This window comes from Phyllopteryx taeniolatus, chromosome 19 (assembly GCF_024500385.1).
Source record: "Phyllopteryx taeniolatus isolate TA_2022b chromosome 19, UOR_Ptae_1.2, whole genome shotgun sequence".
Lineage (NCBI taxonomy): Eukaryota > Metazoa > Chordata > Actinopteri > Syngnathiformes > Syngnathidae > Phyllopteryx > Phyllopteryx taeniolatus.
In genome coordinates, this window is record NC_084520.1 from 4,355,324 (window position 1) to 4,378,904 (window position 23,581).

Genomic DNA, 23,581 nt, shown 5'->3' on the forward strand with positions numbered 1-23,581 from the left:
TCTGAAGACTCACTTTCATCGTTTGGCATTTCTTAACTGTTAATATTTCTAACTCTTATCTTTACTGTGTTATTGCCCGTGTTGTATATCTGTTTTATTGTTAAGCACTTTATAACTTGTTTTTGAAAAGTGATATATAAATAAAGTTATTATTATTATTATTATCTATGGAGAGACTCCATACTCCATTTGTTTTGAATAATCGGACAATACTGTAAATGCGAAAAGTCTACCAACAACACTATAAAACAGTGCATTACGTTGCACTTGTTTCATGATATTTCTCCCATCCATTTCAGTTTTGTAAGAATGCAAGTATACACAGTTTTGACAAAGCAAAACCGTAGAATGAACAAGATTTACAATTGCATTGATATCTTCTTTGGTCAAATTGACGCCTATTTATCGTCAATATTTTTCAATGGTTAGTCTCTTGGAGTGTAGTTGTAAAATGCATTCCTTTAAAGCACGTGTCAAACTCAAGGCCAGAGCCAGCCTGCTACAGCATTTCCTCTGGCACACTAAAGCAAATCAACTGTGTCTACCTCATGTTTCTTGCTAAATGGATTTGTTCTTTTCATTTTGGCAGGTAATCTATCTCCAAAAATGGAAATTTCCCCCTACTTTTTACAGAAATTACAAGCATTTCCCCCGAATAATTACCCTCTTAACATATAATAAACAAAAGTATTCATAATTGTTGTCACTATTTTCCATCAATTCTGATTTCAAATTCAATTTGTTGTTGAATAAATAATATAATAACATTGAACTGCAGGGGCGTATAAGTAGATCTAATAGTATGCTGAGATGATGATATATTTACATGATTTTTACCATCCTACCGGCCTTTTTGGGGGAAACCATAACCCTGCATGAAGTTCTACCTCAAACTGACACTGTGGAAAATGTGCCTTGAATCCATGACACCTTTACACCACATGATGGCAGGCTTGACTGTTTAATATGACGCTGAAACAAGGCTGTGCTGAGGGTTGTATAGATTTTTGCAATATTTATGAATTAATTGAATGGCCCTGATCGCCTGTATTAAGGCAAGATACCATATGAACATTCAGCTATTGTAATAGCTTCAGTAATGCTATTTGTAACGTCCATTGGCAAGATTAATGTGTTCCAGTTAGCAGTTGTGTCATATATACACGCTGCATGAATTAGCAATTGTACAGCCTCTCATTGACCACCTAATTGGTGGGTATACTTTACAACGCAAACAAAGTATTGTTCACAATGTCAGTGTATCACAATATTGTTACAATAGCTTGATGCAATTTTAGTCATGTTAGTTAATGAAATGTTACTATAACTTCATGCAATTTTAGACATGTTTGTTAATAAGACGTATCAGACATCTTTGGTATTTGGTACTTTACAGCGAACTGTCATATGTCGGATGATCCTCATATAAAGTAATTTATTCATTCAAAATTATTATAACGTTACTTAAGAAAAACTCTTTTAAGGCCTTTGGTAACCATACAGGGAACGTCTAAAAAAACATATCAACACAAACTGAAGAAAACTCAAACGCTGCGGTTGTTACTCACAATTTTATTCTTTAAAATGATCTAGGGTGGCACGGTAGGCGACTGGTTAGCACATCTGCCTCACAGTTCTGAGGACCTGGGTTCAAATCCCGGCCTCGCCTGTGTGGAGTTTGCATGTTCTCCCCGTTTCTGCGTGGGTTTTCTCCTGGCACTCCGGTTTCCTCCCACATCCCAAAAACATATGTGGTAGGTTGATTGAAGACTCTAAATTCCCCGTAGGTGTGAACGTGAGTGCAAATGGTTGGTTGTTTTCTATGTGCCCTGCGATTGGTTGGCGACCAGTTCAGGTCGTACCCCGCCTCTCGCCCAAAGATAGCTGGGATAGGCTCCAACACGCCCGCGACCCTAGTGAGGATAAGCAGAACGGAAGATGAATGCAAAATGGATGGATGAAAAATTATCTAGTGACTGCATTTGCCTCCCGGCTGATTTTACCTGGTTGGAAGGGGTAAAAAAAAACAAAACAAAAAAAAAAACGGTTCAGGCAGCCCTTAACCATATATGACCATGACAGTCACAAAGCCAAAGCTGTTTTAGGGTCATGTTTTTTGCCATTAATTTTCCAAATAACAGCATTTGTCATCCTTCTCTTTTGCTTCAGCTCAGAGAGCCAGTCACCCCATTCCCAAGCGGCTTGTGGGTACTCAGGAAATTCAGCTATAAAGGCATTGGATATGTGTGTCTATATGTGAGGGCCAAGAGCAATATCAATTTTTAATTCAGTGAGCACATTGAATGGGCTGCTACAGACATGCCAGCATTGTCTATTTATTAGCATATGCCGATGGGAGGCCTGCTCTAAATAATCAGCCTATACGGGACACCAGTGCAATGAGACATTAATATTTCATAGCACATTGTGTACCTTGGTATATAGAAACATAAATAGTCTTGGTTCATGATGGTTTATTAGGTATTAAAGATTGAATACTACCTCCTTCTCCCTCATGTTTTCAACAAGACCTGGAATTCCCATTCAAAATAGAATTTTGCAAACCCTATGCAACCTGCAATACCAAAAACATGTATTTAAATTAATACTTTTCGGTCAGAGTGAATTCGAATAGAGACGCATCTTTACATTGTCAATGCCAGTGAGCAAAAAGCGCAACAATACATACTGAAGGTCAGTAACACCCTGAAAGAAGTATCATTGCTTACTCTCTTGATCTTTCGTCATACAAAGTGCAACATATTGAAGGACAGAAAATCAATTACACGCTAAAAGTAGTATAATTGCTTACAGTCCTGATCATTCTTTGCAATAGCCAATATTTATTGTGTGGGTGTTGAATACTAATGGAAATGTTACTTTGAAAAAGTAATCAGTTACATGCTACTTCTTTAATCAGTTACTAGGGAAAGCAACGAGAGCATTACTTTCGTGTGCAGTACATTTTAAAAGCTCAATGAATTTGGACCCCACCTACATTTAAACAGAACTTAAAATTAATGTGCATGTCAAATTATTGATGATAAATCTGAATATTATAATGAAAAGGATGCTTACTACGTTAAATTACTAACATAAATAAATAGTGTCCACAAATATAAACTATTTGAATGTTGCTGTGGAATGAAGTGAGATTAGCCACCAATAAAGGCAAGGCAAATTTATTTATACAGCAAAAGGTAACTCAATGTGCTTTACATGATTAAAAGCATTTAAAAAACAAAGAGCAAAAAGACATTTAAAAACAAAGTACATAAAATAAAAGACAGCTTACAAAAATGACGAAAATCGTACAGTGTAAGAAAGATCATTTAAAAAAAGGAAATGCTCTAAAATGCTCAATTGTAAGCATGAGGGAAAAAAAGAAGAGTTTTTAAACTGGACTTAAAAACATTGACACTTGGGGCCGATGTCATTTCTGTTGTAAACTTATTCCATTTGTGCATGTTATGTATTATTGTAGATACTATAATTACCGTTTTTACGAAGTGGATCAATTAAGGAACAATAGACATTTTAAAACTTTTGATACTTACTGCACCTCAACTGGCCACAACATCAAATTAATTAAAATTTCATAATGTTTGATCATCTCTACTTTTCTGTTTGAATGGCATACTGTAAGTACACAAACTCTGATTCACGCAACTAGTGCTTTGAATGAGTCGGACTCAACTGTCAGGAATGGCAGCATGTCCTCCAGAACATACCTGCCTAGCAGTTTGTAAAAGCTCGGTCTGAGAAAGAAAATCTGTGTGACTGGAAAAACAATCATTCATGGCCATTAATTTCATGAAGGCATTTGCAGTTGAAAGATGTTTCATTAGGTTAGAATTTCTTGATCTGACATGGAGATCCTCTTTTGTCCAGAGTATACTGTGCATTTAACGTAAAAAGTAGGTCCTTTACGGAAAAGTAATGGCTATTCCTCCGCTTCAAGAAGGCTGCTTCAGGTCGTACCGGGTTTGCCAATCCTGTTGTTGATTGTTTACTCACATTTGTTGCTGTGTGTGCAACTATGCTTGCTTGCATCCATTTGTGTGTAAACAAAACGCGCTGAACTCTGCCTCTGATTGGCTTACAATGAAAATGTACGCTGCCTTACACAATCATCATCACTTATGAGGCAGAATAGTAAAAAAGAAAAAAAAAATCTTAGCCTCTCAGTTTAGAGATCTACTGTCGATGATCTGAAGAAAACAGGTTCATGAGCTGAAAATTATTTTTCTTCTTTTTAATCTTTGGCAGTAACGGTAATTGCGTTATTATGTTTGAAACAGTGATAAATTACATTACTTACTACTGAAAAAAGTATTGCCGTTAGTTATGCTGTTCAGTTTTCACGCTGTTACTCCCAGAGCTGTATTGAACACAATCACCAGACATGACCGAGGAATCAAATATGACACCCCCACAGATGTGATGCATTGAGTATGTGCCCTGCTTCAGCAGATTAAGCCCTGTGATCCTCCACTCTTGCCAATCAATGATGGGGCAGTGGTGGCTGTGTCAGCAATGCTGAGCGCTCCTGCAGCCACAACAATGCTGCTTCTTTGTTGGGATTTTCAAGAGTCAGACTTGAGATAAATTGGTCTGAGAAGAAAAACACAGTAAATGTACGAGAAAATGTGTAAATATGTGAAATTATGACAATACATATTCCAAGAAAAAAAAAATACACTATTTACATATATTCAATAACAAAGCTGTGATTTTAAAGAGTGAATGGCAAAAGCAGGTGCTGTCACTCTCCAAAGAACTGACCTTTATTTATTATTTATATTAATCGTGTAATTACGGAAGCGTATTGCATTCACTTGGATAAAAAAAAAAATCCTGTTTTTCTGAGTAATTATTTTGAGGGCTTTGTTTTTCTGACTATTTTTTTCTGTTTTTCTGACTAATTTTTTTCCCACCTGTTGTTTTCTGTTTTTCTGACAAATTTTTTTCCATCTGTTTTTCTGATTATTTTTTTTTCTGTTTTTCGGACTAATTTTTTTCTGAGTTGTCGGGAGCCATCGAACTCACGCGAGAACCTGCAAACTGCAAGTGACTCTTTGCGGAATCCGTAGTAAGCAACATGACCGGCTTATTCAGTTTGATCAAGTTTTATTTTGATATGGGTTTAAGACACTGGGCGATACTCCTGTCTTTGAGTCACATAGATGGTATTGTTATTAGTTTGTCGACATTACGCAGGCCCCTTAATTGAACCGGTAAGGTAAACGTGTATGGGCAGGTTGAAGGTATGCGAGCAGTAATCCGCCATTAGTGAGTCCGCAAAGAGTCACTTGCAGTTCGCAGGTTCTCGCGTGAGTTTGATGTGTCCCGATAACTCAGAAAAAAAATTGTCAGAAAAACAGGTGGAAATAAATTAGTCAGAAAAACAGAAAAAAATAGTCAGAAAAACAGATGGAAAAAAATTTGTCCGAAAAACAGAAAAAAACAGGTGGGAAAAAAATTAGTCAGAAAAACAGAAAAAAATAGTCAGAAAAACAAAGCCCTCAAAAAAATTACTCAGAAAAACAGGAGTTTTTTTTTTTTTTTATCCAATGCAATACGCTTCCATATGTCCATCCATCCATCCATTTTCTGAGCCGCTTCTCCTCACTAGGGTCGCGGGCGTGCTGGAGCCTATCCCAGCTGTCATCGGGCAGGAGGCGGGGTACACCCTGAACTGGTTGCCACCCAATCGCAGGGCACATACAAACAAACAACCATTCCCACTCACAGTCACAGTCATGCCTACGGGCAATTTAGAGTCTCCAATTCATGCATGTTTTTGAGATGTGGGACTAAACCGGAGTGCCCGGGGAAAACCCACGCAGGTACGGGGAGAACATGCAAACTCCACACAGGCGGGGCCGGGGATTGAACCCGGGTCCTCAGAACTGTGAGGCTGACGCTCTAACCAGTCGGCCACCGTGCCGCCGCTTCCATATGTAATAAATAGCCTTAAAACACTTCTGATCATTCTCAAAGAAACCAACAACAGTGGTAATTCCAGTTGGTGTATTTTTATTCTTTTTTCAACAAAGACAAACGTTTGCACAAGCAAATTACCCATGTTCCTGGATCCCCCAACTCTCACACACACAGGACAAGGGACAGTCAAATACCATCTCTAGGTCCACAAAGCACTATATGTGTATATATATATATATATATATATACACCATTTTCACGACCATAGGGCGTGCCGTATTAGTGGGTGCAGGCATGTTAAATCATACGCTAGCTTAAAACATACGGTTTGCATGCACGCTAAAACAATGTTTTTAAAAAGACAGCGGGAGCAAAACTGAGTTCGGTTGTACTTTATTGAAGTATTTAACAGTGTTATTTTTTGATCAATCCTCATCCACAAAGTCCTCATCTTCTGTATCTGAAATGAACAGCTGGGCAAGTTCTCAATCAAACGGCAGGTTCGAGTCAGTCTCGTTGCCGTGCGAAAGCTCGAACAACAGTGCAAGCAGACATGTTAGCCCAAGCATCCACAATCCATTCACAAATTGTGGCGGAACTCGCCCGGCGCTGCCTCCTAGTCTTAGTAAAGATGTGTTCGCCATCTGTCATCCATGGCTCCCACGCCGCTCGCAACTTCACTTTGAACGCCCTGTTTACACGGATGTCCAGCGGTTCATCAAGCCTCCCGGAATGATGGCAAGCCCCGAGTTATTGCACTAGGTCGAATGGTGACTTGAGACGCTTCTCCCGGCTGTTCTTTGCTCATTAATCCATTGCTCGAGTTGGTCTTCCAACTCGGGCCACCTCGCCTTGTTTCCGCGGAAACTCAGCTTCATCTTCTTGACTTGGCGAAGCTCCTTTTCCTGCTTCCTCCACTTGCGAACCATGGATTCGTTGATCTTGAATTCTCTCGCAGCTGCTCAATTCCCATGTTCCTCCGCATAACTGATAGCTTGCAGTTTAAACTGTGCTTGAAAGCTGGGATAGGCTCCACAGCACTCCCGTGACCCTTGTGAGGATAAGCGGCTCAGAAAATGGATGGATGGATGTATATACATACACACACACACACACACACACACACGCTTGCCTCGCTTCTGCTTCCTCTTTCGCCGATCGTGGTGCGTCCACTGTGGGCACGATGCAGGAGTGGGGGTCGGAGTTATTGTAGGCAGTCAGACCACACTGCAGTTCCGTAGCTCCTCAATGAGAGTAGACTTTTAACTCTGTAAAAGTAGTTCTGCCTGTGTCGAGCAGCAACCTACGACTCTATCTGTATCAGAGCGGACTTGGTGTGTGAGAGTTAACTGTTGCGATAAACCCGTATTTTAAGTAGGACTCCTGATATAGTGTTGTTTCGTTCGCGAACGTTTCGTTCAAAAGAACAAATCTTTTCAGTGAACATAATGAGCTGAATTAGTTTCAGATGGCACCACTCACTGCCAGTATGTAACAAGTGGCAAGGTGGCAAAACTAGACTCGACCTGAGGCTTTCCTTTGTGTTTTGTGTGCATGTGTGTGTGCAAAATCACATCTGCCTTGACAGGAGCCCTCTCTCTGATGGCAGCTGTCAGTGTGACAATTACTGTTGACCAATTCCTTGACATCAGACACCTAAAAGTGAAAGAAAAAGAAAAAACAAAGAGATCACAATATGAAATAATCATCAGGTATTTTTTCTATGCCTGGGTTATATGAAACATTAATACATTCTGTATATTTCTACCCCTTCTCATCTCTGACTCAATCCGGTGGTTGTATCTCTTGGGGAAAAAAATAATAATGACGAAAAAAAATGCAGAAATGATTAAAAGTTGCTTCTCTCCAAGACGAACATTAAGATTAATGGGAAGGATGGGGCGAGAGATATGGAGAAATGGGTCTAAGACTTGATGGAAACTCAGGAAAAGAATGAGTGGCCAAAGAAAGACTGAAGGAACATAAGGAAAGGTGCTCTCGTCTAAAGGAGCAAAGACAAAGGTAGAAGAAAGTTGATGTTGGAGAAAGCTGAGACTGGCAGCCGCTGTCTCTGTCAGTAGTTAATATTCTAGTGGTTGGCCTGGCCCATCCACCTCATTTCTGTCTGCAAATATTTATCCTGGATAGCCCTGTATCTATGTTTTTTTTTTTTTTTTTTTTTCTGCTGACACACACACACAGCATACATACACACACACACAATGTAGACTACATCAGCTTATTACAACAGATGCACCAAAGAGAGCAAGTTAAAAGGCCAGGTCCACACAGACACTGGTATTTTAATACAAATGATAGTTTTCGATGTGTTCTATATGAGGATGTATTTTTGCCTTGGTCCACATACACACTGCATTTGTAGGTCACTGAAAGCTGAGTGTTTGGAAAACTTGTGGAAAATGTCATGGCTCTGTTTTTCACTTGTGTTGCAGTGTCTGTGTGAGCGATGGTGGGTGTTGACATCGGTGACGCACCTGTCGCGAATTGTAATCAGCAGCCTTTTTAGGTGCCACCATGACAGTGTGCGAGCGTCGGAATAGTCACTCGTTTTTGTCCCATGTTCGCTGCCGACGTTTGAGCTCTGTCTCATCCTAGTTTACTTAACGACTAGTTTATTTTTTTTTACCACACGGACCTTTTGTCGTGTCCACCTGTGTTGTTCGTTTTTGATACTCTCTGGTTGCACTTGTCTCTTTGGTTTTGTACTTTTCGCCATTGCGTGCTCCTTTTGCTGAATTAAAATTGTTTTTTTGGACCGTTTGTCTAGAGTCTATTTTTGGGATCTGCAAGGACATTAAGAAATTTGTTTCAGCATGCGCGGTGTGTGCCCGTAGCAAGATGTCCCATTGTCCTCCAGCGGGTCTTCTTCGTCCGCTGCCCAGCTCTTCCTGCCCCTGGTCCCACATCGCCTTGGACTTTATCACAGGCCTTCTACTTTCCAGAAGGAACATGTCATCCTAAGCGTGGTTGAAAGATTCTCCAAGATTGTCCATTTTGTTGCTCTGCCAAAGTTGCCATCTCCTTATCAACCATGTCTTCCAGGTTCTTGGGATTCCTGCTGATCTGGTGTCTAACGGGGGCCGCAATTCGTCTCTCGGGTCTGGAGGTTGTTCTGCAAGGTGCTCAGGGCTTCCTCAAGTCGTTTGTCCGGTTTCCACCCACAGACCAACGATCAGGCTGATAGGGTGAATCAAGATGTGGAGGCTGCTCTTCACTGTGTTTGCCATCAGCAGCCCTCCTTGTGGTCTTCTCACCTGTCTTGGGTAGAATATGCACATAATACCCTCGTTTGCTCTTCCACCGGACGATCGCCGTTCATGACGGCGTACGGTCGTCAGCCGCCGTTGTTCGCTTATCAGGATAGGGAGGTGGTCGTTCCATGTTCAGATCCATCTCCGGAGGGTCCATCGGGTGTGGCGGGATGCGAAGGCGGCTTTATCCCGTACTGCGGCTCGCAACTGGCAGTTGGCTGATCGTCGTCAGATCTCAGCTCCTCCCTATCGTCCTGGTCAGAAGGTCTGGTTGTCCACACGAGATTTGCATCTGGCTGGGGGTTCTAAGAAGCTGGGTCCTCTGTATATTGGTCCTTTTGTCACTGACTCTGTTGTTAACCCAATGGCAGTGAAACTTAGGCTCCCTCCCTCCATCAAAGTACACCCTGTATTCCATGTCTCCTTGCACAAACCAGCTTCCTCCAGCCCTCTGTGTCCTTCGGCGGTACCTCCTCCTCCTCTGTGGGTGGTCAATGGTGAGCCAGTGTACACGGTGGGGGAATCTTGGATTCCAGGAGAAGGGGCAGGGGTGTGCAGTATTTGGCCGACTGGGAGGGTTATGGCAGTGAGGAGCTTTCCTGGATTCCCCGCTCTTGGATCTTCGATCCGTCCCTGCTCTGGATATTCCACTCTATCCACCCGCAAAAAACGGGTGGTCCGCCAGGGGGCGTCCTTTGGGGGGGTATACTGTCATGGCTCTGTTCTTCAATTGTTTTTCTTTTGTTGCAGTGTCTGGGTGAGCGTTGGTTGGGATTGACATCGGCGACGCACCTGTTGCGAATTGTAATCAGCAGCCTTTTTAGGTACCACTGTGACAGTGTGCGGGCGTCGGAAAAATATCAGAACAGAGATGATTAAATTAACTTAAAGTGAATAACATTTAATATTTGGTGGCATAACCCTTACTTGCAATAACTGCATCAATCGTGCAACCCATTGACTTCACCAGATAGTTGCATTCTTCATTTGAAATACTTTTCCAGGCCTTTACTGCAGCTCTTTCAGTTCCTGTTTGTTTCTGGGGGCTTCTCCCTTCAGTCACCTCTTCAGGAGGTAAAATGCATGCTCTACTTGGTTAAGGTCCGGTGATTGACTTGCCCAATCAAAGACCTTCCACTTTTCCCCCATGATGAAGTCCTTTTTTATGTTGGCAGTGTGTTTTGGGTCATTGGCTTGTTTGATGATGAAGCTTCTCCCGATTAGTTTGGATGCATTTTTCAGCTCATACTATATTTAATCACATTGCCAGTTGCCACACCAGCCAAGTGACAATCCTCCAGTGATGCACATGCATCGCTGTCACTATGCATGTGAGACCGTCATTGCCCCTCACTTAAAGGGAATGAATGAAACAAGCCGCTTTGATTGGCGGCAAATAAAGTCGGCTGTGTTAACGTCCACCGGCGCAGACAGCCCCTTTCGTTAAATACACTGCCTGCGCGCATCTGCTAACCCACCTACTGTATTCTAAATCTAATGAATTTAATGATATGAATATAATGAGGCGGCACGGTGGACGACTGGTTAGAGCGTCAGCCTCACAGTTCTGAGGACCGGGGTTTAATCCCCGGGCCCGCCTGTGTGGAGTTTGCATGTTCTCCCTGTGCCTGCATGGGTTTTCTCCGGGCACTCCGGTTTCCTCCCACATCCCAAAAACATGCATTAATTGGAGACTCTAGATTGCCCATAGGTGTGACTGTGAGTGCGAATGGTTGTTTGTTTGTATGTGCCCTGCGATTGGCTGGCAACCAGTTCAGGGTGTACCTGGAGGTTCCACCCCCAGGTCATTAAAATTTCTTCAGCCTATGTCACGAGCGGGGATCTCCGCCTACCTCTCCGCTCCCGAGCCAGCGCTGTCAACATAACAAAGACGTGTGCGCTCACACAGGGGTCTCTACACAGAGGCAACCAATCAGAGGAAAAGAGTCAGTCTTAGCCAAATATGGACAAAACGGATACAAAACTGGCTCAAACAGAAGTAGCAGAAGTAGTGGACACAAAACCAAGGTGTTTTTGTTTTAAATGGAATTGACACTTTTAGTCAGTCAGTGTTAGAGAGCCTTTCTATAGAGGTCTAAATAGCCAAAATATAGGACCTTTAAGAGAACTAAATAAGCCCTTTCCTATCTTTAGAATTTTGTTGTAATTATTCTGTTGAATGTGCATTTATTTTGGTTGGTGAAATTACGACTTGTATTACTGTTGTGTAACTTCCTTGCAGGCAATGTGGGTGCAGTTGACACTCAGTAAGGGTGTGAATGTGTGTGAATGTTTGTCTCTATGTGCTTTGTAATTGACTTACAACCAGTCCAGGGTGTAGTCAACCTTTCGCCTGATGTCGACTGTTACATGTTGCTAATTTGCCTAATTTCATTTCTTATGCTTGTTGTAAATAGAGTTTAAAAAGTGAAAGTTGTTTGCATAACGATTCCGCTGTTAACTCTTGAAGCAAAGGAAGAGAAAGAGTTTGTTGATTTGGCACAGATAATTGATGAGCAACTGGTCTGCTGTAGCTCAGATGTAATTTCTCACACAGGTTCCCGTCGGAAAATATTACTGCAATGCTGTGATGTCATCTTCTGTTTTGCTCACAGCCCCTCGAGGGCACACTTGTCTGTGCAACTTCAGTCCATTCAAGATCCATGCAGTCCGTGTTCCAGACCTGCAAAATTGGTGATTTGTGGGTGTATTGATAATGAACAAGAACAATAAGCTTCTTGCATGGATAGCTGCAGCTCACCTGTGACCGTCAGCAGAATAAGTGGTAGAAAGTAGCTGGATGGACAGAATGATAAAAGGAGAGTTTGCAATAAAAAAACACGTTTGTTACAACTAACTAGTATGACCTGACTACCGTGCCCATTGAATAACAACCTATCAGAGACGGGAGCTATGACTGATAAGGTGTCAATCATTTGTTGTGCACAAACAGGTGTGTGCCCGCTATGAGTATCCCTGTGAGGTGTGTGGTGGTGATTTTCAGTCACGCCTTCTTTCTCTGTTTGCTGTTTTTTCCCCTCAGGTTGTTTCTTGCATTTAAAATTAGAGGCACGAGAGGGCAAATTTTTTTTCACAGATCATTTCCTTCACGTATGACTAGAAATGACGAAGTTTTTAAAAAACTCCCCTTTAACTGATTAATACAGTTGAAACATGTTTACACGCAGTATGTTATATAAAAAGACACCCTTTTTTTCTCACTGTCTGACATGAAATCGGACAAAGTTTTTCCTGTTTTATGTTAATTAGGATTTCAGGAATAGAACTCTGGACTTAGACAAGTCTGGTTCATCCTTGGGTGCAATTTCCAGATGCCTAAAGGTGCCGCGTTCATCTGTTCAAACAATTACACGCAAGTATAAACACCATTATTATTATTAGGATTTTGATGATAATGATGATGATGATTCTTGTTAATTGCCCCTAAACTGGTTGTGCCAAACTTGGCAGCAATATCTGAAATCAAGGTTTTAGAGATGAGTCTTTCACATTGCTGTGGAGGAATTTTGGCTCACTTTTCTTTTAACATTTGTATTGCCTAGGTCATATTAGAGGGTTTTAAGCATGAACGAACGGCCCCGTTAAGGTCACACCACAGAATCTCAATTGATTTAAGTCCGAAGTTTGATTTGGCAAGTCCAAAACCTTTTTTTCTTAGCCATTCAGAGCTGGACTTGTTGATATGTTCCTGATCATTTCTGATGTAAAATTAATTGCTTTGTTCATGCAAAACCTGACAGATTTGTATTTTCCTTAATAATAATAATAATAATAAAAACAACAACAACAACAAAAATCATTTTAGAAACTGCATTTTGTATTTACTTGGGTTGGTTGGCTTGATGATCAAAACATTTGTGTGTGATAAATACATAAATCAGAAATTGAGAAGAAGCAAATACTTCATGGCAGTGTATATACAACCCTAATTCCAATGAAGTTGGGATGTTGTGTTAAACATAAATAAAAACAGAATACGATGATTTGCAAATCATGTTCAACCTGTATTTAATTGAATACACTACAAAGATGATATTTAATGTTCAAACTGATAAACTTTATGGTTTTTAGCAAATAATCATTAACTTAGAATTTTATGGCTGCAACATGTTCCAAAAAAGCTGGGACAGGTGGCAAAAAAGACAGAGAAAGCTGAGGAATGCTCATCAAACACCTTTTTGGAACATCCAACAAGTGAACAGGCTAATTGGGAACAGGTGGATGCCATGATTGGGTATAAAAGGAGCTTCCCTGAATTGCTCAATCATTCACAAGCAAAGATGGGGCGAGGTTCACCTCTTTGTGAACAAGTGCGTGAGAAAACAGTCGAACAGTTTAAGGACAATGTTCCTCAACGTAAAATTGCAAGGAATTTAGGGATTTCATCATCTACGGTCCATAATATCATCAAAAGGTTCAGATAATCTGGAGAAATCACTGCATGTAAACGGCAAGGCTGAAAACCAACATTGAATGCCAGTGACCTTCGATCCCTCAGCCGGCACTGCATCAAAAACCGACATCAATGTGTAAAGGATATCACCACATGGGCTCAGAAACACTTCAGAAAACCAATGTCAGTAAATAAAGTTCGGCGCTACATCTGTAAGTGCAACTTGAAACTCTATGGACGCAAAGTTCAAAAGCCAGCATCTGTGATGGTATGGGACTGTGTCAGTGCCAATGGCATTGCGTAACTTACACATCTGTGAAGGCACCATTCATGCTGAAAGGTACATACAGGTTTTGGAGAAACATATGCTGCCGCCCAAGCAACATTTTTTTCATGGACGCCCCTGCTTATTTCAGCAAGACAATGCCAAACCACATTCTGCACGTTACGTGGCTTCGTAGTAAAAGAGTGCGGGCACTAGACTGGCCTGCCTGCAGTCCAGACTTGTCTCCCATTGAAAATGTGTGGCGCATTATGAAGCGTAAAATATGACAATGGAGACCCCGGACTGTTGAACAGCTGAAGCTGTACATCAATCAACAATGGGAAAGAATTCCACCAACAAAGCTTCAACAATTAGTATCCTCAGTTCCCAAACATTTATTGAATGTTGTTAAAAGAAAAGGTGATGTAACACAGTGGTAAACATGACCCTGTTCCAGCTTTTTTGGAACGTGTTGCAGCCATAAAATTCTAAGTTAAGGATTATTTGCTAAAAACAATCAAGTTTATCAGTTTGAACATTAAATATCTTGTCTTTGTAGTGTATTCAATTAAATATAGGTTGAACATGATTTGCAAATCAATGTATTCTGTTTTTATTTATGTTTAACACAACGTCCCAACTTCATTGGAATTGGGGTTGTATATATTGTAGAATCGAAACTGAAAAAAAATCAACAGACATATTTGTTTTTTTACCCAAGCATTCATTAAATCGGGTGCATTAATTTGCAGGATTTGTGCTGGATTGTGGCTCTGATTTCTAAACCGAACTGGTCTGTTACTACAAAGCCAGCTAAGAGGACATGGTGGATGAAAAAAAAAGGTAAAAAAAAAAAAGTTAGCTCTGAGCTCTCACTTGCATGCTATCTGGGGATTACGTTGATATGCTCTTACATATTAACCTACATTGTAGTGCTCAATTAATTTCTTTTCTTGGCGTTTTGGTTTGACAGTAACATTTGTCAGCATTCACGCTTAATTTCGAAGGGAATTGCTATTTTGAGCGAAATGGAACAAACTGGAGTGAGAAGGGTTGAAAAAAGACACATCTATGTTGTGTACATACAGTATATGCATAGCATCGAGAGATTTCCAGGAAATCCCGTGATGTGTTAAACTGCGTTACAGTCTTCACTTATTTTCAGTTCTGTGATGTAATTTTTCAGACTCAGAAACTGATTTTTTTGTAATTTTTTTTAATGTACGGTGGGTATGGAAAGTATTCAGACCCCCTTAAAATGTTCACTCTTTCTTATATTGCAGGCATTTGCTCATATCATTTAAGTTCATTTTTTTCCTCATTAATGTATGCACAGCACCCCAAAATCACAGAAAAAAAATGCAATTGTTGAAATCTTTGCAGATTTATTAAGAAAGAAAAACTGAAATATCACACAGCCATAAGTATTCAGACCCTTTGCTGTGACACTCATATATTTAACTCGGGCGCTGTCCATTTCTTCAGCTCATCCTTGAGATGGTTCTACACCTTCATTGGAGTCCAGCTGAGTTTGATTATACTGATTGGACTTAGGAAAAGCCACACACCTGTGTATATAAGACCTTACAGCTCACAGTGCATGTCAGAGCAAATAAGAATCATGAGGTCAAAAGAACTGCCTGAAGAGCTCAGAAACAGAATTGTGGCAAGGCACAGATCTGGTCAAGGTTACACAAACATTTATGCTGCACTTAAGGTTCCTAAGAGCACAGTGCCCTCCATAATCGTTTGGGACGACCAGAACCCTTTCTACAGCTGGCCGTCCGGCCAAACTGAGCAATCGGGAGCGAAGAGCCTTGGTAAGAGAGATAAAGAAGAACCCAAAGATCACTGTGGCTGAGCTCCAGAGATGGGAGAAAGTTCTAGAAATTCAACCATCACTGCAGCCCTCCACTAGGTGGGGCTTTATGCCAGAGTGGTCCGACGGAAGCCTCTCCTCAGTGCAAGACACATGAAAGTTTGCTAAAAAAACACCTGAAGGATTCCAAGATGGTGAGAAATAATAATTCTCTGGTCTGATGAGCCCAAGGTAGAACTTTTTGGCCTTAATTATAAGCGATATGTGTGGAGAAAACCAGGCACTGCTCATCACTTGTCCCAACAGTGAAGCATGGTGGTGGCAGCATTATGCTGTGGGTGTGTTTTTCAGCAACAGGGACAGGACGACTGGTTGTAATCGAAGGAAAGATGAATACGGCCAAGTACACGGATATCCTCGACAAAAACCTTCTCCAGAGTGCTAAGAACATCAGACTGGGTCAAAGGTTCACCTTCCAACAAGACAATGACCCTAAGCACACAGCTAAAATAACAAAGGAGCGGCTTCAGAATAACTTTGTGACTGTTCTTGAATGGCCGAGCCAGAGCCCTGACTTAAACCCAATAGAGCATCTCTGGAAAGACCTGAAAATGGCCACCGACGTTCACCATCCAACCTGAAAGAACTGGAGAGGATCAGCAAGGAGGAATGGCAGAGGATCCCCAAATCCAGGTGTGAAAAACTTGTTGCATCTTTCCCCAAAAGACTCCTGGCAGTATTAGCTCAAAGGGGTGCTTCTACTAAATACTGAGCAAAGGGTCTGAATACTTATGTCATGAACAGAAGAGAGGATAGGACCCAAAAATGCATGACTCCACTACAAATGGACAGTTTAAAAAAAGAGAGGTTTAATATACGGGCAGAGGTCGGTACACAGGCAGGCAATCCGAAAAGGCAACAGTATCCAAAAACGTGAGGCAAAAAGGCAAGGTCGATAATTGGAACAGGGTCTAGGCTTACTGTGAGTCAGTGACATGGAAACAAGGAATGCTGGAACGCGACGACAAGGTACAACAAACTGGCGACTAGAAAGAATGAGACACAAGGTTATATGCGAGAGGTAATTAGGGTGAACAGGGCACAGGTGGTGAAGATGCTGTCAGGAGCAGGTGTGTACGAGACCTGGGCAAGACAACAACCAGAACACACACCCATGACAGTAAATATAGGTTGAACATGATTTGCAAATCATTGTATTCTGTTTTTATTTATGTTTAACACAACGTCCCAACTTCATTGGAATTGGGGTTGTACTTATTGTGTATAAACCAAATCCCACCTTAGATACTGAAATTGATTTTGTGCTGATGATGGACAATAAGGCTGTATTTTGACTTAACCCAGGCATTTATCGCCTAAGAAAACGCAATATAGTGAAAGCACGAACAATTAATTGCGATATAGTCGAGGAATGCTGTATTTTTTTGTCTTTCCAGTTTATTGTGAAAGTAAACGATACATATTGTTGGAATACTTTAGACATAGAGCTTCTAAAGTAAAAAAAGAACTGTAGATGTTAACCTGCTGTGCATCATTTCTTGTGAAACCTCAGCATATCTTTCAAGACTTGAAAATGATAAAGTCTCCAGAGCTTCCAATATGTCTTGTGAGACTTTGGGAAGTGGGACTCCTTTAATAATAATATATTTAATAATATAAGAAGAAGAACTGCGGCACGGTGGACGACTAGTTAGAGCGTCAGCCTCACAGTTCTGAGGACCCGGGTTCAATCCCCGGCCCCGCCTGTGTGGAGTTTGCATGTTCTCCCCGTGCCTGCGTGGGTTTTCTCCGGGCACTCCGGTTTCCTCCCACATCCCAAAAACATGCATGAATTGGAGACTCTAAATTGCCCGTAGGTGTGACTGTGAGTGTGACTGGTTGTTTGTTTGTATGTGCCCTGCGATTGGCTGGCAACCAGTTCAGGGTGTACCCCGCCTCCTGCCCGATGACAGCTGGGATAGGCTCCAGCACGCCCGCGACCCTAGTGAGGAGAAGTGGCTCAGAAAATGGATGGATGGATGGAAGAAGAACTGGAAAATCACCTACGTTTAGTTTTTATGTCAAGTGACTGATCCTCAATACAGGCAGTAATGTCCCTCTGCATGTTGTCATCAATATCTTTAAAAAAAATTTGGACTAAAATTAAAGTTAAGATTGCTAAATCAGAGGTGACAGACCTTCAGCACTCCTCCTTCTCCACTTCCTTATTCGCCATATGTCGGTGACTCATCATCAAAGTTAAGAATGAGTACACAATTTGTCTGTAAGTTTCAATAAACAGCAGTTAACAGCAGCAACAAATCAGAGGTTGACCGGAGTCTCACAATGGTGGATTGTGACCTTGGAGGGCACACCGAAATAGTATGAGGGAAAACTGCAACAGTTTTTATTGCTATAAATCACCAGCCCCTAACAAGAGACAAAAATAAAACAAAAAATACATTGATTTTGAATAATGTGTTCTGATTCTGGGAGCCTGACAGCATAATTTTCTCACTACCCTACCAATTTTTACCCAATTTGCTTCACTGCTAAGGATTTTGAGTTTAGCTAATTATTTTCTCATTAAATCCGGGTTTGTGGCCTCAACAACGCAGAACACAGAAGCATCTGCTGCATAATGAAACTGTACTCAGCAGGTCTCTTTCTTTGCTTTTATGCACGTCACACAGACAAACACACGCAGGGGTAGTATTTTTGAACATTTAATTACAAAAGGGGACAGCAGGGAGGATGGGCAATAGAGGAGAAAAATGATTGTTTTTAATTAATGAAGTATACAGGCACAGGAAGGCAGTAGGGAAGTGAATAGTCCAAAAGGACATCAACATCTGGCTTTCACCTAAAATAAAAGCTCATTTTGTTGTCTAAACACATAAAATACACACTGAAATAGGCTATAAGTGGTGTCAACACTCCTTTATGCATCCCCACTGTGTAATTATTCTCTTTTTCAACCCCCTACAGAAAATGTGTTTATTAGTACTCTAACAACAGCACAGACAGTAAATGCATGATAGTGTTTAAGCCAATGAGATATCATCCCACTTCCCATAATTTTATTTGCTCTTCAAAGTTATAAAATGTATAATTCATTGAAAAAGAACAGAACATTATAGCGTTGGCATTATAGTTTAGAACCTTTCGAGGATAGTCTTGCCATGTGTTGGCAACAAATTCCAGTATATTAGTTTACTCCCTGGTGTGAGCTGGTCTGAACAAACCAAGCACTCCATCATGTCAAACCTTTGTTGGTAGCATCAAACTCTGTTCGGCAAAACAAATCATCTGTCAAACGGACCTGTCTGTCAATGAAAAAAGCCGACAGGGAAGCTGTACTGTAGTACTGGTAGAAAATGTGTTCATGAGATATGATGAAGTCCCACATGATTATCAAAGGTCTCTAAAAATATGCTGACGTATCGCATGACATAAAGCACAATGACATTTCGAACTCCAGGGTCTATATGAATTAAGAGTAATACAGTATTTTCCCCCCAAATATTGGGCATGTTTTACATTTTACAACCTTTATGTTGACCTTTGAAGGTTAAACTCTACTGGCTTGCGCTGCTGAATGATACTGTGTGTTTATAGTGCCTCTACTAGCACAGACTGACTCGTAGTTTTAAATGTGTCTCTAAGCAGCATAGAATGATGATCATGGGTGTCATGGCCACACAACAACCATTGTCAAGGCTACTGTCAAATCTTACAAAATGTATATCATTTATAATTAGTGTGAGACATCTGGTCAGGCACTTCTGGCCATTAGCGATTTAATATAACCATTGCGACACAAGAATATCCATCCATCCATTTTCTGAGCCGCTTCTCCTCACTAGGGTTGCGGGCGTGCTGGAGCCTATCCCAGCTATCATCGGGCAGGAGGCGGGGTACACCCTGAACTGGTTGCCAGCCAATCGCAGGGCACAGAGAAACAAACAACCATTCACACTCACAGTCACACAATTTAGAGTCTCCAATTAATGCATGTTTTTGGGATGTGGGAGGAAACCGGAGTGCCCGGAGAAAACCCACGCAGGCGCGGGGAGAACATGCAAACTCCACACAGGCGGGGCCGGGGATTGAACCCAGGTCCTCAGAACTGTGAGGCTGACGCTCTAACCAGGTGCACCGTGCTGCCACACAAGAATATAATATCCATCCATCCATCATCCATTTTCTGAGCCGCTTCTCCTCACTAGGGTCGCGGGCGTGCTGGAGCCTATTCCAGCTGTCATCGGGCAGGAGGCGGGGTACACCCTGAACTGGTTGCCAGCCAATCGCAGAAGAATATAATAACTAACAAAAAAATACTTGCATTCTACTTTTGTTGACAAATTACAGTGGCGATGCTTGTCTGTGAGGGCCAATGAAAAATTAGACACAACAGAAGTTGTATCACAGACCTGATCTTCTTTTTATACTCAACTCACTAGAAAGTCGAGATAATGTATTTCTAATCCAAACTCCAAAGTAGTTCTTCGCTTTGACATACTGTATTCTGCCTGGAGTCCAATGCACTTTTCCAGCATTTTCTGCCATGCCTTCACGCACCCCTGAAGGGATTCTTCCGGGATCCTCCGAAGCTCCGTCGTCACAACCATCTTGATGGTCGTCTACGTCTTCAAATTGAGTCCCCTTGATGACCCCCTTAAGCTTTGGAAAGTTGAAAAAAAAAATAAAAAATCACACTGAGCCAGGTCAGCCGAGTCGCGAGGTTGCTCCAGCACAGCGATGTTCTTTTCGGCCAGGAAATGTCAGATGCTCAGGGCATTGTGAGCGCACGTGTTGTTGTGGTGAAGCAACCACGAGTTGTCCTGCCACAACTTTCACTTTTTCTCTCGCACTGAACGAAGCAACAGCCGCAGGATCTCTTTGTAGACGTGCTGATTGATCATCTGGCCCACAATAAAGGGGAAAACTCATAGTTTGTAGTTTGGGTTTGCAATGTATCTTTTGTGACATGAGTCAAGGAACTTTTCTGACACACCTCATATTTACTCCATCGGAGCTTAATGTAGAACATCATCAAGTCAAACTCCACAATCACACACGCACACACTTAGTGCTTTGCATCGGTGGGGCCCAGAACAATAAGGTCTAATATGGAGGAATTCATTTGTCTTTCTCTGAGGGTCTTTCCTCTGAGGAACCCAATGACTAGCATATAACTCCAAAACTCGGAGATATCTATGTGTCAGAGTTTCAGACAAAGACAAAGTGTTGAGTCGCTTTAAAACACCTGGTCCCATTTTCTGCCTTTCATTTGGGCTGCCGAGGGGCCGCCATCTGCCAAGGTGCTATCCTTTCAATTTCGTATACTCACCGGTCATCAACCCAAACTGCTCTAGTAAACCGAACCATGCCCTCACTATTCCCAGTGCTGCTTTTAGCAGTTCCAGGGTTCCAACTCCAGCAGCAGCAGAAGCGGTGGCGGTAATTAATGGATTTACACATTGAGCTCTTGTCAAACACATGTCAAGGGCGCGGAGCTATCCCAACCCACCATAAGCGATTAACTTCTCACAAAGACATTCACACACTGGTGAATTCAGCCCTGAGTCCCTCTGATATAAAAACCCGCCCAGTATAGTTCAAGCATACACCCAAACACACAAAGGCAATTATCTCAAGCTAAAGCCCACTCAATGTGTGACTTAAGGGATGCAAATCCAAATGTATGCTGTCCTGCAGAGGTTGGCAAATGTTTAAAATAATGATCAAATCAATTAATATTGGGCGGCTGCTTTGAGATGGAATGCAGTTTCAACTGAGAACGCAAAAACTAAATGTTCTTACCTTTTCTGTCCACTATTCAAACTGAAAAGAAAAAAGTTAAATAAAATGAAAAATTGTCAAAGTTATGAGAATGCAGATGTAAAGAATAAAGTCATACTTTTTATGAGAGTCCAGAGTTTATTTTTTGGGGGCTTCTGAGCAGGACATACTATTCTCGTCCTACCACCCGTTGATGATTACCTTTTGATCATGAAACTGTCTGCACTCACACCCAAATTCCCCGTCGGCGATAACCTTCCGTCAGTCACCAACCCACCCACCGTTGACGAATAGCTGCCGGATGAACCAGTCTGTGGACATAATAACTTTCGATTGTGGATCATATTTTGTAAAAACTATTCGATCAATGTAGTTAGGGTCCCTAAATAATGCAACAGGGTTGTCCCAGTTTGTTGGTGTGCCAATCCAGTACAGTTAACTTGTGTAGGGCGGAGCTAAACACACTGCTGTTCACCGATTGGTGGACAGAGATTTGTCAGTTTCACTTTTACAGTGGGATTTAACAGCATGAAAAAAAACGCTGACATTTCAAAAGGATGGTGGTTAAAGAAGGTGAAAAATGTATGTTTTGCATTATGTACTTGTTTCATGATAATATTAGCATGCAACATAGCTCCATGTTGCCTTTATCTTCTTTGTTTCATTAATTAACAGGTTACATGTTGTTTAGACGGCGGCACGGTGTACGACGGTTAGGGCGTCTGCCTCACAGTTCTGAGGACCGTATTTCAATCCCCGGCCCCGCCTGTGTGGAGTTTGTATGTTCTCCCCGTGCCTGCGTGGGTTTTCTCCGGGCACTCCGGTTTCCTCCCACATCCCAAAAACATGCATGCTAGGTTAATTGACAACTCTAAATTGCCCGTAGGGGTGAACGTGAGTGCGAATGGTTGTTTGTTTGTATGTGCCCTGCGATTGGCTGGCAACCAGTTCAGGGTGTACCCCGCCTCCTGCCTGTTGACAGCTGGGATAGGCTCCAGCGCTCCCGCGACCCTTGTGAGGACAAGCGGCTCAGGTAATGGATGGATGGATGGATGTTGTTTTGACAAGCTTAACCAAACAGAACTTGACTGCTGGTGGAAGCGTGTCTTAACATGGCACCCAAAAGATGCGCACACAAGATTGTGTGCTATCACCACCACTGCCTTTCATGAACATGTTGTGATTCTATTTTTCAAGTAACTCATAACGAGCTCTCTTTCATTGCCATTTTTATTCCTGCTACAGTGTGATCTATTTAAAATATGATTCACATCGATTGAGATTGTTAGCTGAGGGTACACAGACCAAGTTGAATCACCTGAACCTGGAGTGACAGCAAATCGTAGTATGTCAGGAGAAGTCATCTGTAATTGTCAGTAATACCGACTCTAATTGCCTGAACTTCACTAAAGAACACATTCAGCAGTTATTGCTATTCAATTATGAATAAATTATAGAGCAAATAGGTCTGATGTAATTTGCAAGACATATTTTCTTTGTACTTTTTGTGTTGGATTAGCAAATTGTAAAATTGATGGATTGAAAAGTGGTTTACATTCAATATTACCGTTGTCTATTTGCTTCCCCCAAAAGACTGAAACATAAAATAATTTGGTAGTGGTGAGGCATACATGAATGATGGTGGACTGCCTATGTGTGCATGTGACATGTCTTAATCAGAAAACACACGAGGTGGCTGACAGAACTCTGCGTCGGAAGCGACCAATTTAGCTGGGATTTTTTTTGTGGAATGAATTACCCTGGGTAATTAAAAACCTTATTCTCTTTTTTTTTCTCTCAACACAACAATTTTGTTCAAATCCAGAGAAGCAATCCAAAATTAATTTACCGCACCACTGAGTAGTATTAATGCTTTGGGCTACTCCACCTCAGCCACCCATCAACGTCTTCATCTTTTACTTCGGTAATGTGATATGAGACGATAGGCTTGATGTTTAAACATGCGATGTTCCTTGTGTAATCATCAGAAACAGAAGAACAGTACACCGTGGATGGTGGTTCTTGGCTTTATTAGTGTCTACAGTAGGTACGGAAAGTTT